This window comes from Panthera leo, chromosome F3, assembly GCF_018350215.1.
Source record: "Panthera leo isolate Ple1 chromosome F3, P.leo_Ple1_pat1.1, whole genome shotgun sequence".
NCBI classification, from domain to species: domain Eukaryota; kingdom Metazoa; phylum Chordata; class Mammalia; order Carnivora; family Felidae; genus Panthera; species Panthera leo.
The window spans coordinates 16,483,588-16,510,195 of record NC_056696.1 but is presented as its reverse complement, the minus strand read 5'-3'; the positions used below and the strand labels follow the sequence as shown (position 1 = coordinate 16,510,195).

Genomic DNA, 26,608 nt, shown 5'->3' with positions numbered 1-26,608 from the left:
TCTCTCTGTCTCTCTGAAATAAATAAATGTTAAAAAAAAAAAGTACTCAAGAAGTGCAAAAATAAGAAATATAATCATGGTAGTTTGGAGTACTGAAATGATTAATATGTATATAGGTGTAATATAAACATAGATCAGTGGAACTAAAAATTATGATAATTATATTGGAAGTGTGGGGAGTGGGTGGAGGGATTGTAAAAAGGATTTAATCTACTTTATAGTAAATTCCAAGAAGTCAGAGATTTGTCTGTTTTGTCACCTCTGGCATCCCCAACACATAGAGCAGAGTCTGGCATATAGTAAGGTACCCAACCAATATGTGTCCCTTTGTTATCATCTACCATGCCAGGAAGTCATGGCTACATACGAAGAAACAGCTAAAATTATTTAAAGGAGAAAATTAAAAAGAATTTTTTTCTGAGACAATCACTTGGGAGGAAGTCTAAAGGGGTGAGATAAGAAACTGCTGTTTGTCTTTATAACTTATTTAGTGCTCCTTGATTTTTTTAAAAATTGTGTGTATGTAATACATATTTTGCATTTTTTAATGAAGCAAGATAGATACAAGTTAAAATAAAACAATTGTTTCTAATAAAATATATATATTTTTACAAAGTCCTGGGGCACCTGGGTGGCTCAGTCGGTTGAGCATCTGACTCTTGATTTTGGCTCAGGTCATGATCTCACAGTTCGTGAGATCAAGTCCCGTGTCAGGCTCTGCACTGACACTACAGAGCCTTCTTGGGATTTGGGATTCTCTCTCTCTCTCTCTCTCTCTCTCTCTCTCTCTGCCTTTCCTCCACTCATGTGCACATGCTGTCTCTCTCAAAATAAATAAATAAACATTTAAAAAATAAAAAATAAAAAAAGGTACTGAGCAATAGAAACTGAGTACAAAATGGTCCCAGGTCCTTTATTCAAAAAAAAAAAAAAAAAAAGCCACAGGAGTGCTGATTTGAAGGGGCACATGCACCCCAATGTTTATAGCAGTGCTATCAACAATAGCCAAATTATGGGAAAAGCCCAAATGTCCTTCAACTGATGAATAGATTACGAAGATGTGGTATATATTATATATTCATATATATATACACATACATACACACAAGGGTATATATATATACAAGGGTATATATACATATAGTATATATTATATATAGGGGCGCCTGGGTGGCTCAGTCAGTTAAGCATCCAGCTTCAGCTCAGGTCATGATTTCATGGTTGGTGGGTTCTAGCCCCATGTCAGTCTCTGTGCTGACAGCTCAGAGCCTATAGCCTGCTTAGGATTCTGTGTCTCCCTCTCTCTCTGGCCCCCCCACTCATGCTCTGTCTCTCTCAAAAATAAATTAACATTAAAAAAAATTATACACACACACACACACACACACACACACACACACACACACCCAAGAGAATACCACTTGGCAATGAAAAAGAATGAAATCTTGTCATTTGCAACAACGTGGATGGAACTGGAGGGTACTATGCTATGTGAAATAAGTCAGACAAAGACAAATATCACATGATTTCACTCATATGTGGAATTTGAGAAACTTAACAGATGAACACAGGGGAAGAGTAGGAAAAATAAGATAAAAACAAAGAGGGAGGCAAACCATAAGAGACTCTTAAGTACAGAGAACAGACTGAGGGCCAACTGGGGTGGGGAAAATGGGTGATGGACATTAAGGAGGGCACTTGTTGGGGATGAGAACTGGCTATTATATGTAAGTGATGAATCACAGAATTCTACTCTTTTTTTTTTAATTTTTTTTTAACGTTTATTTATTTTTGAGACAGAGAGAGCATGAACAGGGGAGGGTCAGAGAAAGGGAGACACAGAATCCGAAACAGGCTCCAGGCTCTGAGCTGTCAGCACAGAGCCCGACGTGGGGCTCAAACCCACAGACCATGAGATCATGACCTGAGCCGAAGTCTGACGCTCAACCGACTGAGCCACCCAGGCACCCCACAGAAGTCTACTCTTGAAGCCAAGACTATACTGTATGTTAACTAACTTGAGAATTAAAAAAAAAAAAAAAAAAAAAAGAATTATTTGGCAAAATTAATGAAAACTAGAAATTTTTGCAAAATAACCAATCTTGTAATTTTGCTTAGAAAGTCAAACATGAAGTAAAGAATGTTACGAGGATGTATGAGGTAGAAGATGTTCTGTCTCGCTGCTATAGGAATTGTCAGATAACTATGCAATTCTTATTAGTACATAGTTACAATTATAATCTAACTTGGTTAAAAAAATATGCCAAACAAAATCCCACTTGCTTTTTGTCACCTTGACAGTTTGTTGGAAAAGGTCAGGATGACTGAACCAATAAAGTTCTAGTTTTAATGCACTGCACTTGAATGGCATGAGCTAATAATGAATTTAGAGAATATATTAGTGCTGATTTATTTAGCATGACTTCTGATTTAACTTAGCATTATGATAGTGGGCAAGGTTAAATTATGCCTTACCATACAATTATGACTCTTTCATATTATTGTATTGCTGAGCAAATGTTGTATTTATTTATTTGGTCATGTTAAGAATTCTAGGCTACTTTTATTTACTTATTTTTTTAATGTTTATTTAATTTTGAGAGAGACAGAGTGCGAGCAGAGGAGGGGTAGATAGAGATGGAGACAGAATCCAAAGCAGGCTCCAGCCTGGGAGCTGTCAGCACAGAGCCTGACATGAGGCTTGAACTCACAAGCCATGAGCCCATGACCTGAGCCGAAGTTGAATGCTCAACCAACTGAGCCACCCAGATGCCCCGAGAATTCTAGGCTACTTTTAAATGGAGCAAATGCAAGGTAGACTGGATTAATTCTATTGACTTAGCTTTGCTGCTAAAATGTCAACAATTCTTGTGGGTTTTTTTCCATGTTCCCATCACATTGGATGTTTACCATTTTCCTTCCCTTCCTAACATCAGTAACATATGTCTGTTGAGTTGAGCTCCAGTAGATCCTTTGACTACAGTTTATAAACCATAGGCTTTGGAAGGCAGCCGTGCTCACCACTATACCACCAGCACTAAACAAAGCATACACTTTGGAATCAGGTAATGACACTCATTAATCCTGCTGCTTACTAGCAATGACTGTGAGTCACTTAACTTAACTTCTCCAGGCCTCAGTTTCCACACTTTTAAAACAGGGATACTAATCTTACCATATGGTATCGTTAATAAAATTAAAGAAGAGGTCAGCATTTGGGATAAATGCCTACTAAAGCATCTGGCACTTGACTTAATAAATGGCAGGTAATATTGTTACTTAGGGTTTAGCAATTCTATTGTTTGATTTTGTGACATAGTTTTCTCACCTTCCCATAACTTTGCCTTATGACATGTACATGTACATGTATTTTATAAACTCAATTAAAAGGAATTAAAATTAGGCTTTCGGGATTCCATGAGGCTCTTTGAGATAACTGTGCTGTTGCCAAACCAAGGTACTGGGACTTTCTGCAAAGTGTTTACTTCTTGGCCATAATATGTAAGAAGAGCCAAGGTGATCACAGTTAGAGTTAAGTGATGGTACATGGGGTCTTTATATCATTCTGTCTACTTTTGAATATATTTGAAAATTTCTGTACTAAAAATCTAGCATAAAGGTGAGATTTCAATACAGGAAAAGGTATAAAATCAGTTCCCCTGAGCAACGCATTTGTTGGTATATATATCCTCGATTATTTGGTAAGTCAATCTAGAAAAGAAAGAGTCCATTATCTTGTGAATATTTTCCATTATAAATTCTATTTTTTTTAACATCTATTTATTTTTGAGAGAGAGAGAGACAGAGTGCAAGCGGGGGGTGGCAGAGAGAGGGAGACACAGAATTCGAAGCAGCCTCCAGATTCCGAGCCATCAGCATAGAGCCTGGCTTGGGGCTCGAACTCACAAACCATGAGATCATGACCTGAGCTGAAGTCAGATGCTTAACCAACTGAGTCACCCAGGCGCCCCTATAAATTCTATTTTTGTTTTTGTTTTATTCTAAAAAGTATCCCACATGACAATAATGAACACTTAATCTCTCTTTAGTTAAATAGGCCTTGGCCTGCTACATACCTGAAGAAAAGACACTCTAGGGAAATCTAGGTAGGAAGCAAAGTGTTGATGAGTCAGCCGGTGGCACACTTTCTCTGCGTTGATACTAAATCAAAGCTTCAATTAATGACAAGAACTGCTTTGTTGCTGAAGCACTTGTCCTGGGAGTGACAACAAGATTGAGGGGGTAGCTATTAATAGATTATACTTCCTTCTTTTTTCTGGTACTGTTTGTTGCAAAGGTCCCAGTGTTGCTTGTGGAAACCTAGATAAGTCATTATTTGGATAATTATTCTCTTAGTGAAACTCCATTGGTGGTTTTAGTTAAAGAAAAAAATGGTGCTGCCTGTCCCGTTCTGAACTATTTGACTGGGTTGTTTACACATAAGTTGTGCCAAGCCTACAAAGGCTTCCCTGCAAAGGCTGTGTTTTGCTGGTCCTTCAGGTGATTCATCTACCAGCGACACATACAAATTATAGTTCAGAAGGTTGTTGTAAGAATTAATTAATGTGTGCTGTGCTCCTTATGATCCTCAGATGAAAGGCACTAAGGAAATGTAGTGTGCCTACATTAAAATAATAACATCAGTACACATTGTAAAGAATGTTGGGATCCTTCTGAATGAAAGGTGGAGTATTAACTTCAGGTTATTTTTATTAGTGTTTGCAGAAGAATCACACAGTGTGCGGAGGTCTATATGAAACTCAAGAGATCTTCAAGTAAACGTGTAACCGACAAAAGAAGGTAGTAGTCAATAATTCTGCTGTAGACTAAGGAAATGAAACGTTTTTCTTTTGGATACCTACACATCCTATCAAAAAGGGAAGAAGAAAGAAACAAAGAAACAGAAGAAAAAAGGGGGAAAAGCACATGCTTAATGTTCCAAAGAAGGCAGCCTTGATTCTTGAAATTCTTTTCCCATTGAGATAAACATTGACAAACTGGCCAAAAAGAGTTTATCAGAAATATTTGATCTTATGTTACTCCTCATAGTTTTACATGCGGTTGGAGGAAGAGAGTTCAAAGAAAGTGAAGGGAATGTGGGAAGAAAAACTGGTTAAACATAAATATCAGTGGACACAGGAGAATTCTGAGAGTTATTTTTAACCCATCCTTCTATTTCACTCCATCTGAAAATAAAGGCCTAATAATACCTCCTAAGGTCAGTTCCTCCTGTCCATTCCCACCTGCCTCAGGTTTGATCCCTCAGCATCTCAGATGCAGATTACCACAGTAGCCACCTGGCTGGCCTCCTTGAACACTTACCCTGTATACCACACTCATCACACCCAAGCTCTGTCGCTGCCTTTGAAGGTCTGAGATCATCAGGCTCCCCTCTACCTAGTCTGCAGTAACTCTATTCAGTGACATCATTCTCCTTGAAAGTTACCCCACCTTCATGATCTTTATGCCACTGAGATGTCCTATCCCTTCTCTCAACCAACCTACATTTAACCCATTCTTAAATTTTTTGAATAATTTTAAAGCCTTCCCTGACTATACCAGCTTTGAGTCATCTTTCTCTCTTTTGACCTTTTGGGCATCTGGGCACCTAGACTTTGTTTGCATCACGGATTTTCCTGTTTGTTGTTCTTACCTACACAGTGAGGGCAAGGACTGTTCTTGATACACATTTAGCAAGAGAGAGTGAAGCACTTACAAGAAGCACAATAAATGTTTGTCTGATGGCTGACCTTGACTGTGGTCTGCTGTCATCTCCCTTTTAAACCAGATGGTGGGATCCTCAGAAGAGCACGGAGTCAGAACTGAATGAGAATTCCCCTTCTAATGCATGACGGTGGATAAGATTTTTGTTTTCAGACATCCAAAAAGCTACCAAGACAAATATTAGACATGCCCATTGAACCCCTGACCTGTGGAGAAGATATCAGATCTGGGAAAAAGAGCCATCAGGTTGTATCCTCCGACATGGGAGACAAAAAAAAATCTTTCAATTGGCTATGTCCTGAGCCTAAAGAAATATTATCCCTCCAATTTTTTACTTCTCTTGCCACAATTCTACTCTTACTAATAAACTTTCTGGTTTGCCAGTTTCCCGGATACCAGGAAAAGTGAGTCCCAGACAGGAGGTGAGAGTTTCCAGCCACTGGAAAGGAACATACATCACTTGACATTATGGCTGTTACATTAGTGTCCTTGTTTGGTAGGTGTAAATCGTCTTTTAGGACAGAAATTCATCATCTTTGGATAATTGAGAAAATACAATTTATAAAGACAGCAGGGGACCAGTCACTGGGCACTTCTGATCCTGTCAAGTATTCTGACAAAGAGGGCCTACCAGAGCACTCTAAACTGTATTTCTACTTAGTCCCCTGGACTGTTTTACTCTTCTGCTTATCAAACTATCTGTCCTGATTTGTGCTACACCAGAGGACCCACACAATGCAATGATCAAGAAAATGGACTTCAAGGGCACCTGGGTGGCTCATTCGGTTAAGTGTCCAGCTTTGGCTCAGGTCACGATCTCATGGTGCATGGGTTCGAGCCCCGTATTGGGCTCTGGGCTGACAGCTCAGAACCTGGAGCCTGCTTTGGATTCTGTGTCTCCCTCTCTCTCTGCCCCTCCTCTGCTTGTGCTCTGTCTCTCTGTCTCTCAAAAATAAACATTAAAAACATAAAAAAAAAAAAAAAGTAGACTTTAGAGCCAGGCAACCTCAGTTTGAATGACTCTTATTTAATAAGTCACTTTGAGCAAGTAACCAACCAGTCTGTGCCTACATTTCCTTATATGAAATAAGATGATAAGTTATAAGTTATCTCATAAGGATGTCATGAAGAACTAATATACATAAAATACTTTAAGCAGTGCCCAGAATGTAAGTGCTCAATAAATAATGATTATGTAAAAAGCAAGTTCCAGGTAGGACTCTGATAAAATGAGTTTAACCCCAGTCTACAGACTCATTTTGGTAAAATCTGAGGAATAACTTAAAGAACTTGTTGACATTTTGTGAACATTTGTTACTTCTCCATTTTTTTGGTCAGTTTTTTTTTAGTCACAAGTTTGTTTCCTCTTAGCAATTAACAGTAATTCCTTAAAAAAAAAAAGGGGGGGGCCTCCGGCCTTCCATTCCTGAGGTCATTAAAGATGGCTAGAGAAAGCTGAAGAGGCAGTTTCTTTTCTTTTTTTTATTATTAGTATTTTTGAGAGAGAGAGAGAGACAGAGACAGAGACAGAGACAGAGCATGAGTGGGGGAAGGGCAGAGAGACAGGGAGACACAGAATCCCAAGCAGGGTCCAGGCTCTGAGCTGTCAGCACAGAGCCCGACGCGGGGCTCAAACCCACAAACCGTGAGATCATGACCTGAGCCAAAGCTGGACACTTAACCGACTGAGCTACCCAGGCGTCCTGTAGTTTCTAAGATAGCTTTGTGAGGAAAAACACACATGGGTGGCAGCAACTGTGAAGAAGAAAGGAATACAGGAAGAATCCCAAAACCCTGAGGGAAGAAAGGTGTCCAGAGGTGCCAGAGAATCTCCAGAAATGCTCCATGATCTCCTTACAAACCAAAGCTTCTAACTTAACAAAAAGTCTACTCAATGCTTTCTCTTAGCTAGCTCTACAAAGAGATTGTCTTCAAGCCTTCAGTAGATGAAGTTGTTTGTGATACAAATGGGCTCTCAGTTGATACCCAAGAATGTGCAAAACGTGTGTTTTTGTTTTTGTTTTTGTTTTTTGTTTTTGTGGACATTCTCCTAGGAGATTGAAATACATTGTATCCAATATATTCTTTGGATGATTTAAAACACTGATGGAATTTTTTAAAAAGCTACTCCAGCCTTCAACAAACATTTCTGAGTCTTCAACATCTTATAAAAGTTCAAAACCAAATGGATCTTTTGGTTTGATTCCAAAATCTCCACTAAGTATATTTGGAAATACGTTTTCTCATATCAGACCACACCAGGCTGTTTTTTCCCTCCTCCTCTTTGGTGGCACAGCCTGCCAGCCAGGTTCTGGAGCCAACTATCAGGACTCAGTTCCCAGCTCTAGCACTTTTTCTTGAATGACCTCAGGACAAGCAACGTAACCTTTCCCTTTCCTCCATTTCCTCATTTGTAAAGTGGAGATAATGACAGTGATGGTGATGATGACAATAACTATCTGTATGTCCTTTGTAAGAATTAAATGTCAGTACATTTAGAACAAAGCCTGACGCATAGTAAGCAATCAGCTAGTATTAGTTGCAAGTGTTACTTTTATTGTTGTCATTTATCGAATTGTCTAAAAATGAGTTTTAGGGGCATCTGGATGGCTCAGTCGGTTGGGCGTCCGACTTCTGCTCAGGTCACGCTCTTACAGTTTGTGGGTGCACTGGTGGCTTGGGACCTGGAGCCTGCTTCAGATTCTGTGTTTCCCTCTCTCTCTCTCTGCCCCTAGCCCTGCTCACGCCCCTTCTCTCTCCCTCTCAAAAATAAATAAATGTTAGGGGCACCTGAGTGGCTCAGTCAGTTAAGCGTAGGACTCTTAATTCGGCTCAGGCCATCATCTCACCCGAGTTCGAGGCCTGCATCAGACTCTGTACTGACAGTGCGGAGCCTGCTTGGGATTCTCTCCTTCTCTGCCCTTCCCTACTCACACTGTCTCTGTCTCTTTCAAAATAAATAAATAAAATTTTAAAAAAACTTTAAATAAAATAAATAAATGAAGATAAAAAATTAAAATAAATGAATAAAAATGAGTTTTAGTACAGCTTACCTAAAAGGCAAAGTGTGGTGAGCACGTGATTTTAAAAGGTACCATAGCATAGATTAGTCTATTTAGCCACTACTTCTGGTTCCATGTGGTCTTGGAGTTATTAATTAAGGCCCCCATTTTCCCCACCACAAGTGTGGGCACATGCCATGGATTGGGCCAATCCCTTCCTCTCCTGGACTTCCCTGAACGTTGTGCTGAGGATGTAGGTGCGAGTGGGGAGCCTCTCTTCCTTTGCATTGTGTATTGTAAGAATGTAGCCCTGGGACAACAGCCTCATCCTCTCTCCCCTTTCTGCTACAGAAGAGAATGCTTCCTTCAGACAACGAGGGGCAGATAGTCCCTAGAGATGCAGCGAGGACAAATCTCTCCCTGCATGAACAATCTAACACACTTAACATGAGCCAATACATTTACCCTTTTAGTAAAACTAGTTTGAATGGGGCATCTATCATTCACACACACACACACACACACACTCCACAAGTCCTGGATTTTCCAGCATAAATCCAATCTCAAACATTCTGTTTTATTATTTCCACAGTTAATACTACTAATAATAGCAGCTATCATGTACGTGACTTTGTATGTGCCAGGCACTGTTCTAAGTGTTCTAAGCATTTTACATGTTGTAACTCAGTCAAAGCTCCCCACTGTGCTGTAAAGCAGGTATTACAAACAAAGGATTAACTACTTTGTAGGAGACCATGTAGATACAAAGTGGAGACAGGATTCAGATCAAGACGGTCTGAATTCGGAGTCCACTCTTTCTATACCTAACCACGTGTCAAATGGTCACTGGTCACACTTGTGGGTAGGAATTAAACTCTCCATAGCGTGCATTAAGAAGGACGTAGGAAGTTGTCCACATAGTACATGTGTACTAATTTGAAAATGGGGAAGAGGGAAGAGAAAATAGGCCAATTATATTCCTGTATCTACTAAACAGAAAGCATACCAGAAAATTATAGTAATCAAAGATTCTCTGATTTAGGTTAGTTTTTTAGATATTCTTCTCCCAAATTCCATTCAGTCCCCATGTCATTTATGTTCTCTAACCCTCCTTTAACTTTAGAAAAGTCTGACGCGATTTCGTTCATCTCTGGGATTCTTTTTTTTTCCCCCCTTAAGTTTGTTTGTTTGTTTGTTTGTTTGTTTATTGAGAGAGAGAGAAAGGGGGAGGGAGAAAGGGGATCCCAAGCATGCTGTCAGCACAGAGCCTGACACGGGGCTCAGTGCCACAACTATGAGATCGTGACTTGAGCTGAAATCAAGAGTCAGACGCTTAACTCTGCTGAGCCACCCAGGCACCCCATCTCTGGGACCCTTGAAACATTTGATACCTCTATTATTTTACCTCCCTTTTACTCTGGATCCCACTGAAATCTGGCTTAATTGCCACCCCACCCTCCCTGGGAAATTGCCCTGGATAAAGTTGCCAAGAACTTCCTACTTGCCAGGCCCATTGAGCCTGTTACTGGTAATATGTGACTTAACAGATACTTCTGGGGTCTTTTATGGTGTTCATCTATCCTTTCTTGAAACCATCGCCCTTCACGTTTGGGCCATCACCTCTCCTCATTCTCTTTTTCCATTCTGACTATCCTTTGTAATCCCTTTGTAGCGTCCTTTCCCTTTTACCATTAAATACTGATATTCCAGTTCAACTTTCTAAACTCTGGGAGGTTGTTACATTTTTCAGAAAGTCTTCTCTGTCACCCACCCCACAGAATTCATCAAACCTTCATCTGACCTGGACTGTGCTTTGCCTGGGCTTGTTGCCTTTGTGCTGCATTGTTATTTATTGCTATTTGTATCTCTTTCCCTTTGGGCTGGAGATTCCCACAGGGATGGTTTTTTTGTTTGTTTGTTTTTTGTTTTGTGTGTGTGTGGTTTTGTTTTGTTTTGTTTTGTTTTGTACATCTCTGTATGCCCTGCATTTAGCAAATTTTTACCACAGAGTAGGTTCCCAGTAAATGTTTCTGAAAAAATAAATGGGCTCATCTGGTTTTTGATTGCAGAATATTTCCCTATTATGACTCAACTTGATCTTTCTTCTACAAATAGGAGAGATATCATCATAAAGATGCCTAGTGATGTAAGTTGTCCATGTAAGTCGAAGGACACGTGGATACCCAATAGTGAACGTCTGATGTCTAGTATGTCTGAACATCTATTTTCCTGCTAAACAAATCATTGGTGATGGTGTGTGCTTGTGTTTTCACAGGGAACATGGCATCTTTGGATAAGAATGCCTGGTTCTGTCACTTAGCCCAGTGATCTTGGGCAAACTATTTAGCTAATCTGCAGCTTGAATTTTTTTTTTAAGTGATAAAAATCTCTGCCCTGCCTAGCTTATGGACTTGCAATGTAGATAAGATGGAAGAAATATAAACATGATCTATAAATATAAACATGAAGAAATATAAAACTGTTTTAGGTGGTTAAATTGGTTGTACAAAAATATAAACACACCCAGGTTATGTCAGGAAGTGAACGGTTTATTGGAAAGATACCCAGGGAAATTTTTAAAAAGAGAGCAGAAGCAAAAATCTCAGCCACAAGTTTCAGCCAACCAGGAAAGCAGGAAGTGACATAGTCACCGACTGGGTCACACAGGAATGATGGAAACCTGAGTATAGCTGAACTGGACAGTACACCGGTATCCTGGTTCTACAGTATAGAAACTGGAAGGCAGTTTCTTCCAGAAGTTTCTTCAGGGTCCAGCACAGATAAAGCATCCCTCCACCCCGATAACAAGAGCTTGCTGATCTTTCCTGAGTCTTCTGCAATTGACATAATGTATTTTCTCTCTGTCTTTGTTTCTCTCAGAATAACTTTGCTGAACAACTTCTCTCAGAACAACTCAGAACAACTTTTGCTTTCTGCCTTTGCTCCTACCAACTAACTGACCCCCTAAAATCTATAGTTGAAACACCAGACAGGTTGTTGCTAAGGACCCGATGGCAAAACTCTTGCTCCTGTTTCCTTCACAGGGAGCCCTCTAGCCGATAGTGGGCTGTTCTCGAGTTAGAGCCACTCCCCTGGTCCAGTTAGTGGTGGCCACGGTGACAGAGCCAAGAGGAACAAACGCATCTACCTATTTCCATACCCAAGACTCTTGCTTTAGATTACCCACGGTAGGATGCCACTAGGCTAAAGGGAGAAAGGGAGGAAAGACCTAACTGGTGAAAGCCTGCTTGGCTGCAGCTGAAAGAAGGAAGGAAATGGCTGATGCCCAAGATGCCACACAAAACAGGTGGAAGGGGGTTTGGTGAGAAATGACCTGGCTTCGTTTTCTTGGTGCTCCCTAAACTCCTCCTATTAGCCACACACACAAGGAAGCCAGCTGACACAAGAAGGCCAGTCCTGCCTATAATAGAAGATCAGAGAAGGCAAGAAATGCATCTGAGGGCAAACAGGCTCAGGACTAGCTTTTTATCTTATTAACTGAGACAAATCTTCAGTCCGCTTGGGGATGGCCAAGAGAGTCAGCACTGTCATAATGTAGAGTGAGTACATTGGAATGAACAGAACTGGTTTCAAATCTTAGCTCTGCTATTTAGTCTGTTTTATTTGGGGTGAGTTGCTTCATCTTTAGAAACGTCAGTGCCTTATTTTGCAAGATACTGCTAATAATACCAATCTTCTAGGATTGTAAAGACTCGACATAACAAACATAAAACTTTCAACACAATGTCTAGACATGAGGAATGTTTTACTGCTACAGTAATTGATAGTGGTGGTGGTTGTCGCCCCCTGCCCCTGCCGGTCTGGGTTTCATTTTTGCATCTCCAACAGCCTGGCTTAGCAGCTTTTTTCCAAGCTACTTAAAAACATAAGCGTCACTGGGCCTCTGAGTAACCTTATCAATATCAAGGTTACCTGAGGTCAAAAAGTCTGAATGGATAAAATGCCATGGAAGTTTCTGCATCTTATCAAAGAAATTATGAGGTGCTTCACACATATAGATACACCTCATTGTCTTGTGCTTCGTTTTATTGAACTTCACGCATATTGTGTTTTATACAAATTGAGGGGTTTTATACAAATTGTGGCCACTCGACATCGAACCAGTCTATTGGTGACATTTTCCCAACAGTATTTGTTCTCTTCATGTCTCTGTATCATGTTTTGATAATTCTTGAAATATTTCAAACTTTTTCATTATTGTTATATTTGTTAAGGTGATCTGAGATCTTTGATGTTACTATAATAATTGTTTTGGGGTGCCATGAACCACGCCCCTCTAAGACTGCCAACCTAATCAATAAATATTGTGTGTATTCTAACTACTTCACCAGCCACCTGCCCCACCCCCATCTCTCTTTACCCCCTCAGGCCTCCCTCTTCTCTGAGACACAACAATATTGAAATTAGTCCAATTAATAACCCTACAACGGCAAGTGTCCAAGTGAAAGAAAGAGTCACATGTCTCTCACTTTAAGTCAAAAGCTAGAAATGATTAAGTTTAGTGAGGAAGGCATGTTGAAAGCCCAGACAGGCTAAAAGCCAGGCCACATGAGCCAAACAGTTAGCCAAGTTGTGAATGCAAAGGAAAAGTTCTTGAAGGAAATCAAAAGCGTTACTGTAGTGAACACAAAAACGGTAAGAAAGCAAAACAGCCTATTGCTGATATGGAGAAAGTTTTAGGGGTCTGGCTAGAAGATGAAACCAGCCACAACATTCCCTTAAGTCAAAGCCTAATCCAGAGAAAAGCACTACGTCTCTCCAGTTCTATGAAGGCTGAGAGAAGTGAGAAACCTGGAAAAGAAAAGATTGAAGCCAGCAGAGATTCATGAGGCTTAAGGAAAGAAGCCATCTCCTAATTGCAGCAGGCGAAGCAGCAGGTGCTAATGTAGAAGCTGCAGCAAGTTCTGCAGAAGATCTTCCTATGATGATTAATGAAGGTGCCACAATACACAAGAGAATGATTCTAAGAAAATACATTTATATTCCTATATTCTAAGAAATCCTTGGGACACCTGGGTGGCTCAGTCAGTTGAGCATCCAGCTTCGGCTCAGGTCATGATCTCAAGGTTCGTGAGTTCGAGCCCCACATCGGGCATGCTGCTGTCAGCACGGAGCCTGCTTGGGATCTTCTGTCCCCTCTGTCTGCCCCTCCTCCACTTGCACTCTCTCACAAATAAATAAACATTAAAAAAAAAAAAAAAAGAAATTCTTATATTCTAAGAAAATGCCATGGAGGACAAGTCAATGTCTGGCTTCAAACTTCAAAGGACAGGCTGACTCTTGTTAGTGCTAATGCAGCTGGTGACTTTAACTTGAAGCCAATGCTCATTTAACATTCTGAAAATCCTACAGCCCTTAAGAATTGTGTGAAATCTACTTTGCCTGTGCTTTAGAAATGGAATAATAAAACCTGGATGCCCGCACATCTGCTTACAGCATGGTTTACTGAATATTTTAAGCCCACTGTTGAGAACTACTGTTCAGTAAAACAGATTTCTTTCAAAATATTACTGCTCATTTGAAGACGCCATTGAGCTTTAATGAAGATTAATGTTGTTTTCATGACTTCTAATACAATATCCACCCTGTAGCTCATGGATCAAAGAATAATTTCAACTTTCAAATCTTCTTACTTAAGAAATACATTTCACAAAGCTAGAGCTTCCATGGGTAGTGATTCCTCTGATGAATCTGGGCAAAGTCAGTTGAAAATCTTCTGGAAAAGATTCACCATTCTAGAGGCCATTAAGAATATTTGTGATTTGGGACGCCTGGGTGGCTCAGTCAGTTGAGTGTCCGACTTCAGCTCAGGTCATGATCTCACAGTTTGTGGGTTTGAGCCCTGCATCAGGCTCTGTGCTGACTGCTTTCTCAGAGCCTGGAGACTGCTTCATATTCTGTGTTTCCTTCTCTCTCTGTCCCTCCCCCATTCACGCTTTGTCTCACTCTGTTTCTCAAAAATAAGAAAATGTAAAAAAAAAAATTAAAAAAAATATTTGTGATTCAGGGGCACCTGTGTGGCTCGGTCAGTTAAGCATTTGACTCTTGATTTTGGCTCAGGTCATGATCTCACGGTTCATGGGTTCAAGCCCCGCATCAGGCTTTGCACTGGCAGTGTGGAGCCTGCTTGGGATTCTCTCTCTCTCTCTGCTCCTCCCCTGCTCACATGCTCTGTCTCTCTCTCTCTGTCTCTCTCTATCTCTCGCTCAAAATGAATAAACTTAAAAGAAAAAAAAAAGAACATTTGTGATTCATGGGAAGAGGTCAAAATATCAATGTTAATAGAAGTTTGGAAGTAGCTGATTATAATCCTCATGGATGACTTTGAAGGATTCAAGACTTCAGTGGAGGAAATAACTGCAGATGTGGTGAAAATAGCAAGAGAACTAGAATGAGAAGTGGAGTCTGAAGATGGGACTAAATTGCTGGAATCTCATGATAAAACTTGAACTGATGAGAATTTGCTTCTTACAGATGAACAAAGAAAGTGGTTTCTTGAGTTGGAATCTACTCCTGGTGAAGATGCCGTGAAGATTGTTGAAATGACAACAAAGGATTTAGAATGACATAAACTTAGTTGATAAAACGACAGCAGGGTTTGACAGGATCGAATGACCCAATTTTAAAAGAAATTTTATGCTATCAAACTGCATCACATGCTACAGGGAAATTTTTCATGAAAGGAAGAGTCAATCAATGCAGCAATCTTTATTGTTGTCTTATTTGAAGAAATCACCACTGCTGCCCCAGCCTTCAGCAGCCACCACCCTGATCAGTTAGCGGCCATCAGCATGAGGTGAGACCCACCACCAGTAAAAAGATTATGACTCTCTGAAAGCTCAGATGATGGTTAGCATTTTTAAGCAATAAAGTATTTTTAGGCTAAGATTTATTTATTTACTTAATATTAACATTTTTTTTTTTTGAGAGAATGAGAGAGAGTGTGTGTGAGCGGGGGAGTGGGGCAGAGGGGTGGCAGGAGAGAGAGAGAGAATCATAAGCATTTCCACACTCAGCATGAAGCCCAGTGTGGGGCTCAATCCCACAACTTTGGGATCAGGACTTGATCCAAAATCAAGAGTCAGATGCTCAACTGACTGAGTCACCCAGGCACCCCAATATTAACATTTAAAATTTTTTTCAGTGTTTATTTATTTACTTCTTGAGAGAGAGAGAGAGAGAGAGCACAAGCAGGGGAGGGACGGAGAGAGGGAGGGAGACACAGAATCTGAAGCAGGCTCCAGGCTGTAAGGTGTCAGTGTAGACCCTGATAGGGGGCTTAAACTCCCAAACCATGAGATCATGACCTGAACCAATGTCAGACATTTAACTGACTGAGCCACCCAGGCACCCCATCATTTTAAAAGGTTTCATTCACGTCATCAATATGGGAGACAATTGAGGACACTGTTAACACACTTAAAATCCAGAGACGGTCATGACAGGCAGGAAATCCCCCAACCCCGTTCCTGAGGTGGGATGAAGGATTGGTCCCAGGCCTCCAACCTTGGCCAGGCTCTGCCATTAAGCTGAGACAGCCTAGAGATAAGACAGCCTTGGTCTCATCCCCATCGGGAGGCACACTTGCCCGCTCACAAGCAAGAAAGTGTTAATTGTACTGGAGATTGCTTCTTGTAAGGTACTATTTTTTTTTAGTTAAGGTATTTACATTTTTAGAAAAAGACATAATGCCATTGCACAATGCTAATGCATTGGGAAACCAAAAAATTCATTTGACTCACTTTATTATGATATTTGCTTTATTGTGGTGATCTAGAACTGAACCTGCAATATCTCTGAGGTATGACTGTATAAAATGCTTGCCTGGGTACACAGCAACAATCATACCACAATATTAGCCATTTAAGAAAGAGTACGAAACTTCTCTGAGAAAACAGCAAATGGCGGCTGACGGAGGTGCTGTGGGAGGGCCCTAGAATGGAAGGCCAGGCAGCTTTGTCAGAGGCCAGGAGCTCCAGGAAGTAAGGTCAAAGACAAGGAGTGGATCCCTGTCGGATGTCCACTCTTGCCACTGTTATTCAACATAATATTGGAAGTCTTAGCCTCAGCCATCAGACAACACAAAGAAATAAAAGGCATCCAAATTGTCCAGGAGGAGGTCAAACTTTCACTCTTCACAGATGACATGATACTCTATATGGAAAACCCAAAAGATTCCACCAAAAACTGCTAGAACTGATCCATGAATTCAGCAAAGTCACAGGATATAAAGTCAATGCACAGAAATCAGTTGCATTCCTATACACCAATAATGAAGCAACAGAAAGAGAAATCAAGGAATCAATCCCATTTACAATTGTACCAAAACCCATAAAATACCTAGGAATAAGTCAAGGCAAAGAGGTGAAAAATCTATACACTGAAAACTCTAGAAAGCTTATGAAAGAAATTGAAGAAGACAAAAGGAAAAACATTCCATGGTCATAGATAGGAAGAACAAATATTGTTAAAATGTCAACACTACCCAAAGCAATATATATATTCAACGCAATACCTCTCAAAATAACACCAGCATTCTTCACAGAGCTAGAACAAACAATCCTGAAATTTGTATGGAACCACAAAAGAACCTGAATAGCCAAAGCAATCCTAAAAAAGAAAACCCAAACTGGAGGCATCACAATTCTGGACTTCAGAATGTATTACAGGGGCACCTGAGTGGCTCAGTCGGTTAAGAATGTATTACAAAGCTGTAATCATTAAGACAGGATGATACTGGAACAAAAACAGACACTCATGGAATGAGTGGAATGGAATAGAATAGAGAATACAGAAATGGACCCACAAACATATGGCCAACTCATCTTTGATGAAGCAGGAAAGAATATCCAATGGAATAAAGACGGTCTCTTTAGCAAATGGTGCTGGGAAAACTGGACAGCAACATGCAGAAAAATGAACCTGGACCACTTTCTTACACCATACACACACAAAAAAAAATCAAAATGGATGAAAGACCTAAATGTAAGACAGGAAGCCATCAAAATCCTTGAGGAGAAAGCAGGCAAAAACCTCTTTGACCTTGGCTGCAGCAACTTCTTATTCAACACGTGTCCAGAGGCAAGGGAAACAAAAGCAAAAATGAACTATTGGGACCTCATCAAAATAAAAAGCTTCTGCACAGTGAAGGAAACAATCAGCAAAACTAAAAGGCAACCAACAGAATGGGAGAAGATATTTAAAAATGACATATCAGGTAAAGGGTTAGTATCCAAAAATCTATAAAGAACTTATCAAACTCAACACCCAAAAACAAATAATTGAGTGAAGAAATGTGCAAAAGACATGAATAGACATTTCTCCAAAGAAGACATCCAGATGGCCAAATGACACATAAAAAAAAATGCTCAACATCACTCAGCATCAGGGAAATACAAATCAAAACCACAATGAGATATCACCTCACGTCTGTCAGAATAGCTAACATTAACAACTCAGGCAACAACAGATGTTGGCAAGGATGCAGAGAAAGAGGATCTCTTTTGCACTACTGGTGGGAAGGCAAACTGGTGCAGCCACTCTGGAAAACAGTATGGAGGTTCCTCAAAGAGTTAAAAATAGAACTACCCTATGATCCAGCAATTGCACTACTAGGTATTTATCCAAGGGATACAGGTATGCTGTTTTGAAGGGACACATGCACCCCAAAGTTTATAGCAGCACTATCAACAATAGCCAAAGTATGGAAAGAGCCCAAATATCCATCAATGGATGAATGGATAAAGAAGATGTGGTATATATACAATGGAGTATTACTCAGCAATCAAAAATAATTAAATCTTGCCATTTGCAGCTACATGGATGGAACTAGAGGGTATTATGCTAAGCGAAGTTAGTCAGAGACTAAGACAAATATCACATGACTTCACTCATATGAGGACTTTCAGATACAAAACAGATGAACATAAGGGAAGAGAAGCATAATATAAAAACAAGGATGGGGACAAAACATAAGAGACTCTTAAATATGGAGAACAAACAGAGGGTTAATGGAGGGGTTGTGGGGGGGGGTGGGCTAAATGGGTAAGGGGCATTAAGGAATCTACTCCTGAAATCATTGTTGCACCATGTGCTAACTAACTTGGATGCAAATTATAAAAAATAAATAAATTATAGAAAGGAAAAAAAGAAAGAAAAGTAGATCCCTGTCACCATGCTGGACTGCCTAGTCAAGTACAGGAAAATCAAGTCCCTAGAGTAGGTCTATCTCTTCTCCTTGCCCATCACGGAATCTGAGATCATTTTTTTCCCCTCATCATTGATGAAATTTTGAAGACTGTGCCTGTACAAAAGCAGACTCATCCTGGCCAGTGGACCAGGTTCCAGGCATTTGTTGCCATCAGAGATTACAATGGACAGGTCAGTCTGGGTGTTTAGTGCTCCAAGGAGTAGCCACTGCCATCCAGTGGGGCCATGATCCTGGCCAAACTATCCATCATCTCTGTGCTCTGAAGCTACTAGAGGGGAAGCAATATCAGCCAGCCCCACACTGTCCCTCACAAGATGACTGGCTGCTATTATCTCTGCACAGGTGCACCATATCGTTGCCCCAGAGACATCATCCCAGCCCCTGTGCCCAAGAAGCTACTGATGACGGCCGGTACTGATGACTCCTACACCTTGGCCAGGGGCTGCACTGCCACCTGTTGCAACTGTTGATGTCATTTCCAAGACCTTCAGCTGTCTCACCCCTCACCTTTGGAAAGAGACTGTGTTCACCAAGTTTCCCTATCAGGAATTTACTGACATCTTAGAGACCCACACCAGGCTCTAACTGTGGCTACCACAGAGTTTTATATGAGAAAAATAAAGTGAATCAAAACCTGTATGGAAAGAGAGAGAGAGAGAGAGAGAAGGCAGGGGGAGTAAAGCAGACCCAGTAAACATTCTTCACGGAATTATATGCCTGTGATTTTGAATTAGCGATTCATCTATAGCAATAGACAGGAAGTTAGTGGATGGTCTAATAGGAAGAGTTTTGGTGATTTAAACAAATTTTGGAAAAGCACTCACACTAATATCTTTGTCGTTATCTGGAGTTTCAAATTTAAAATACTATAAGGTTTTTTGTTTTTAATGTTTATTTATTTTTGAGAGAGGAAAGACAGAGCACAAGTAGGGGAGGGGCAGAGAGAAAGGGAGACACAGAATCTGAAGCAGGCTTCAAGCTGTCAGCACAGAGCCCACTCGGGGCTCAAACTCACGAATAGTGACATCACGACCTGACCTGAAGTCAGACACTTAACCGGCTGAGCTACCCAGGCACCCTGTGTCTTGGGTTTTTTGTTTTGTTTTTTTTTTTTTAAAGTAAACTCTATGCCCAGCATAGGGCTAGAACTCATGATCCCAAGATCAAGAGTCACATGCTCCACTGACTGAGCCAGCCAGGTAGCCCCTCTGCCTGAAACATTTTGCTCTCTCTCTCTTTGCCTAGCTCATTTCTACTCCTCTTGTAGCTTTCAGCTTCAATGTCATTTTATTGAGGAAGCCTCTGTTCATCTTAGACTCAGTCAATTTTTCACCGTTAAACATGCCATGTACTTTGGCCTTCACACTTGCGGTTGCTTAATTATTTATAAGTATTCTATCTTCCCTGCTAAACTATAAGCTCTGAAGGAATAGATTCTGTCATGTTCACTGCTGTATTACCACAGCACAGTGACTGGGACATAACCAGTTATCAGATATTTATTGTGATTGTGATAAAGTGGGTGCAAATTAATTTCATTCTGTGACTTTTATATCATTAGTAGAGAACATCTGGGGCTTGATTAGATGTTGCAGAAACAAGGTTATAAGTCTCTGCAGAAAAGAGCCACAAATGAACACTTCAATTGTGCTCATTGAAATATTTTTGCAAAAATTAAAAAAAAAAGAATCCTTTTTCCATGTAATTTAGCAAAGAGGGCTTTGATTGCCCCAAATGAAATGCTTGATTAGGAAGATTCTTGTTAGCAAAAGAAATTCAAGAAAAAAATTAAAAGTAGTTTGCATTCATAAAAATTTTTAGCCATGAGAGACTTATATGGAGAGTTTCCCCTCGAGAAATGTGCACAATATCAGTTTTTAATGCAGGCAGCAAACATTCTTGGCAGAATGAGTAAAAAAAAAACAAATCAAAATCTTGAGAGGAGTGCTTATTATTTGGGTATAATCAATGAACTGAGTAACAGAAAGGAACATTGAATTTAGGACACCTTCACTTAAGTTTAAGTGAAATGGGTACAGATGTACTCTTAAGTTTTGAAACTCTAATGACTAGAGTCATAAAAATCAGGGCAAAAAAAAAAAAAAACCCAAAACAAAAAACCCCAAACATGAATAACTTCAATTAAACTGAGTAAAGGGAAACTATATGACAAATGGGAAAAGGGATTATTTCTTTTTTTTTAATTTTTATTTATTTATTTGGAAAGAGAGAGAGAGAGCATGTGTGTGAGCAGGGGAGGGACAGAGAGAGAGGGAGAAAGAGAATCCCAAGCAGGCTCCAATGCTGTCAGCACAGAGCCCGATTTGGGGCTTGAACCCCCAAACTGTGAGATCATGACCTGAGCCAAAATCCAGAGTCACACACTTAACTGACTAACCCAGGCACCCTGAAAATAGATTATTTCTGCAATCCCTTGATTTCTGTAACTTTCCTTTATATGTTAAGCCATCTCAGAAAAAGGAATTTTCTGGAGGAACTTTGGATCACAGTTTTGATGGTAAGGAAGGAAGTTGAGGGAAGCTAGATAGCCAGAATCACAGTTAAAGTCAGTCCTGAAATGGCCTGGTTAGGGTACCCACTGCCATTGCCAGTGAATACTGAATACCACTCCAGAGATAGCTGCCACTGGGCCACCAGACTCTGGATATTACACATGCGAGCGGGGTGAATGCTGCTTATTCTTCATAACTCAGCCCGGATTCAAAGTCCCAAGTAACACCATCCAGTCTACCAGGCTTAGGTCACTTTCCCTCATCCTAGGATTACTGTAGGGGTGGAGCAGGTGGGGATGTGGAAGGGCAAAAGGCAAGTATCTGGAGAAGAGGTCCTGCCACCCACCAACATTCCCAAGTGGAAAAGTCCCAAATAGTGTAAGGAGGGGAGCGTAAGAACTGGGCAGCCATAAAATTATAAATAACTCATTATGTATGTCCATCTTTCAGAAATACAAGGAGATGTAGGAGAATCTTGCCCTCCCCAACTATGATTGCATCATTTCTACAAATGTAGGCAGAAGGTTACTAAATTACCCATCACTCGATTTAAACATACCCATATATACGTACACACACACACACACACACACACACACACACACACACACACAGTTGGTCCACTGGTTTTTCTTCTATTTTACCATTCCTATTGAGAAAGTGAAACTTTTTTGTTGTTGTTGTTGTTCCAGGTTAAATAAATGAAATAGTCACTTGTTTCATTAAACTGCAACTATAATGTAGCCCTTTACCTCAGAGGATAAATCTGACAATAATGTGTTTGATGAAGAAATTACAATTGCGAAAAGGCAAATTTGGCTATGTAGAGAGCCATGAAGTTTCATTTAAAGGACCCTTCTTTTTTCTTTTTTCCCCAAATAATATCTCTGCCCAACGTAGGGTTCAAACTCAGGACCCCAAGATCAAGAGTCGTATGCTCTACCAACTGAGCCAGCCAGGTGCTCTAAAGATCTAAAAGATGCTCCCTTATTGCCTCCTGCTTATAGAGGCAGGATTGGGGTATTGTTCTCCTCTTTAGAGAGCTAGATTGGGGTATTGTTCTCCTCTTTGCATTGGTTACTGAATGCTCCTTTTATTTTATCTGATATTTGTAAGTCACGAGCATTGGGAAAATCTGCCCACCTCTGAACTCAGTTTCACATTTAGTCTCGTACAGTCATCTGTTTATATGACAATTAGTCATACAGGATACTTATAAACATCATGTCTGTGTTGTTGTTGTTTCAGAAACTAATTCCTTGGATGGCAGGAGCTCTGTCTGTTTAGTTAATTGTGTTTAACACCAAACATTCGTCATTACATGTAAGGTTTTTCATGCTACTGTTAAACATAATAATGATAAAATACTTTCCCTGACTTTGGCAAATAAAATCTCTCTTCATATAAGACAGGGTTGGCAAATAACAATCTGGGGGCCAAATCCAGCCCACCATCTCTTTTTGTCTGTTTTTGTACATAAAGTTTTATTGGAAGACAGTCATGCTCATTTACATTTTTTCTGTGGCCGCTTTCCTTCTACAACAGCAAAGTTGAGAAATTGTGATAGAGACTGTATGGCCTGCAAAGCCTAAAATATTTATTATCTGGCCACTTACCAAAAAAGTTTGTTGACCTTTGATCTATATCACTGGTTCTTACCTCAGGCAATAGGATAGGATCACCTATAAAATTCAAAAAAATTAAAGATCTCTGGCCCCAAACTAATACCTCCAATCAGAATCTCTAGGGTCAGAGCTAAAGATATAATACAGTTTTTAAACGTTCACCACAAAACTGAAAATCACCAGCCTAATGCAACACATACTACCTATGATAATTTTAGTAACTCTCGCTCATTGAGTGTCTGGTAGATGTCAGGCATTGTATTAGAGGCTTTATATGTATTTCCTCTTTCTAATAACCATAAAAGCCATGTTAGATACATTTTACAATCCTTAATGTATATACGGGGAGGGAAATTGAAGCTTTCTAAGCCTAACTTGTATAAACTCACACAGCCAATAAGTGGTACAGCAAGGGTTTGTACTAGTCTTCCTAGCTGTCTGAGATTGACAACAGAAGACAAATACCCAGGTGGAGAAAAACTGACTCTTATCCCCTGAGATTTGCTTTTCCTCTGGGGGAACTGTAGGTATTTCGCATTACCAATGCTACATTGGCCTGCATGAGAATGACTGGTCTACAGATGACAAGAGAACTCTCCTATTGATAGAAAGTGGCACAGCTGAGAAAACACTAGAACATTCAAATAAGATTTTATTCAAACCTAGAGGATAACAAAAGGGGAACAAACTCATGGAGTACCATGTAGCTGAATATTCATCTTCAATGAAGAGTCTACCATAGGGACATCTAGGAAGATGATCTGTCTGACTCATGATCTGTCCCAAGTGGGAGAGCACTTTCTTACTTATTTTTTTTAATGCTTATTTGTTTTTTGAGAGAAAGATAGAGCACAAGCGGGGGAGGGGCAGAGACAGACACAGAATCTGAAGCAGGTTCCAGGCTCTGAGCTATTAGCACAGAGCTGAACGTGGGGCTCAAACTCATGAAGTCAGAAGTTTAACTGACTGAGCCACCCAGGTGCCCCACTTATTTTATTTTTAAGTAATCTCTATATTCAACCTGGGGCTTGAACTCACAACCCCGAGATCAACAGTCCCATGCTCCACTGACTGAGCCAGTCAGTCTCCCCAAGCTCATCTTTAATCCCTAACCTCTTAGAACATCATGAAGAACTCTAAACATTCCCCCAAGGAAAGTAAAGCATGGAGTAAAAGAAAGTGTCCTCTCCATCTTGTTTAAAACATATCTCTCAGGGGTGACTGGGTGGCTCAGCTGGTTCAGTATCCAACTCCTGATTTCAGCTCGAGTCATGATCTCACTGTTTGTGGGTTTGAGCCCCTCGTTGGGCTCCGCACTGACAGCTTGGAGCCTGCTTGGAATCCTCTCTCTCCCTCTCTCTCTCTCTCTCTGCCCTTCCCTGTTCTCTCTCTCTCTCTCTCTTTCAAAATAAATAAATAAACTAAAAAAAAAAAAAAAACCCATACCGTTCAAATTCTGGTTTCTAGAATGATTCACACACGAATGTCCAACTTTTTCTTAACTAGTTGGTCATGATATGACAAACCTAATATTACCCAAGATATAGTGAACATTGAACATACATTTGTGCTAGAGGATATCATATGATTAAAAAATGCATTTGACCTCAATATATCTATAATTGCTTATTTAGACAGAGTTCTAAATGAGGATCGAATCATTAGCTATACAAATCCTTTCATATTAATCTTGAGTCTATTCAAGTTCTAGTATCTGTTTTCTGATAACTTCTATTGTGATGTGACTCAGATAATTTTGGTAATCAGTTTTTTTTTTAATTTCAGTACCCTATTTGTTATTGCTAATTTATACCCAAAACCACTGATATTTTATGATGCAAAGATTAATTAGAAAAGCTAGGTTTGGGGCACCTGGGTGGCTCAGTTGGTTGAATGTCTTACTCTTGATTTTGGCTCAGGTCATGGTCTCATCGTTCGTGAGATTGAGCCCTGAATCAGGCTTTGCCCTGACAGTGTGGATCCTGCTTGGGATTCTCTCTCTCTGTCTCTCTCTCTCTCTCTCTGCCTCTCCCCCACTTGCATCTCTCTGTCTCTCTCAAAATAAATAAACATAAGAATAAAAGCTTCAGGTTTAACTGAATAAATTTAAAATTGTACCTACATAAGAGTACCTTTTATTAATAAGTATGATATTCTTCTTTTTATTTTTATTTTTTTGAGAGAGAGAGAGAGAGAGGTTGAGAGAGCAGGGTGAGGGCAAAGGGAGAGAGAATCTTAAGCAGGATCCACCCAGCACAGAGTCCGACGCAGGGCTCGATCTCACAGCCATAAGATCACAACCTGAGCTGAAATCAAGAGTGGGTTGCTCAACTGACTGAGCCACCCAGGCGCCCCAATAAATATGATATTCTTAAAGTGAGCATTTATTAGTGTTATGGGCTGAATTGTGTCCCTTACCCTAAAATTAATATGATACAGTTCTAAGCCTTAGAATGTGACTATATTTGGGGATAGAGCCTATAAAAAGAGGTAATTAAAGAAAAATGAGAGCATTGAGGTAGGCCTTAATCAAATATGCCTGGTGTCCTTATAAGAAGAGATTGTGATACACATAGACACAGAATGAACACAATGTGAAGACAGTGGGATAAGACGGCCCTTTGCAAGCCAAGGAGAGAATCCTTGGAGGAGATCAAAACTGCCAACACCTTGATCTTAGACTTCTAGCCTTCAGAATCATGAGAATATTTCTGTTGTTTAAGCCACCCAGTCTGTGGTATTTGTTACAGTAGCCTTAGGAAACTAGTATGATAATGAAATCCACCAAAATTTCAGTAATTTTTTCCAAGTGGAGCTGCTTTCTCTTAACACCGTTTAAAGCAGTGCCTAGAATGGGCCTCTTGGCTGAAAGATGTCTGATGTCTCTTTCATACAGGTGTTCTGTTTACTGTAACCTTGGACTAAGTCTCAAAAGGTCAGCTGAAGTTCAGAGATGCTCAGTGTTGGGCTGGAGGCCTTCATGAAAGGCAGGCAGGCCAGTTTGTTATTAAAAGATCTTTCATAGCTGCTAACTCTGGAAACAAATGGGTGAGCCGTGGTGCACTTCAGGGCCAACTGTTCCATCCCAGAGAATCCCGAGGGGGCTGGACAAATTGAAAGCACAGCTCCTGGCTGGGTTTGCCAACAATAGTGCTGAGCAAACTTAGAGAAACTCATCACAAGAGAAGCCAGTAACTAAAGAGATGAGAGTTTGGAAAAAAGGAAGGAAGAAATTTATTTTGGATGTGGGCAGCCTGGAGATGTGGCGGGCTCAAATCTTGACAACCAACTTCTCCTCTAGCAAGATGGACATCTAGAGTTTTATAGAGAGAGGTTTGGGGGGGGGGGTAACGTGCAAGAGAGCAGGCAGAGAGCATGTGGTCATGGGTGGAGATCGGTATGTGTTCAGCCCAGGATCATGGGCAGGGAAGGGATATGAGGGGCTATGTAGGGTGTGGTCTTCTGGGCATTCCACTGCTATCAGGGCTTTTCTGGTCAGGTGATTGGGATGTT

At 40.3% G+C, this 26,608-nt stretch overlaps 1 pseudogene; it reads left to right on the top strand.

Annotated features, from left to right (window-relative positions):
- Positions 1-13,572: 13,572 nt before the first annotated feature.
- LOC122212402 lies at positions 13,573-19,542 on the top strand (annotated as a pseudogene).
- The last annotated feature ends 7,066 nt before the right edge of the window (positions 19,543-26,608 follow it).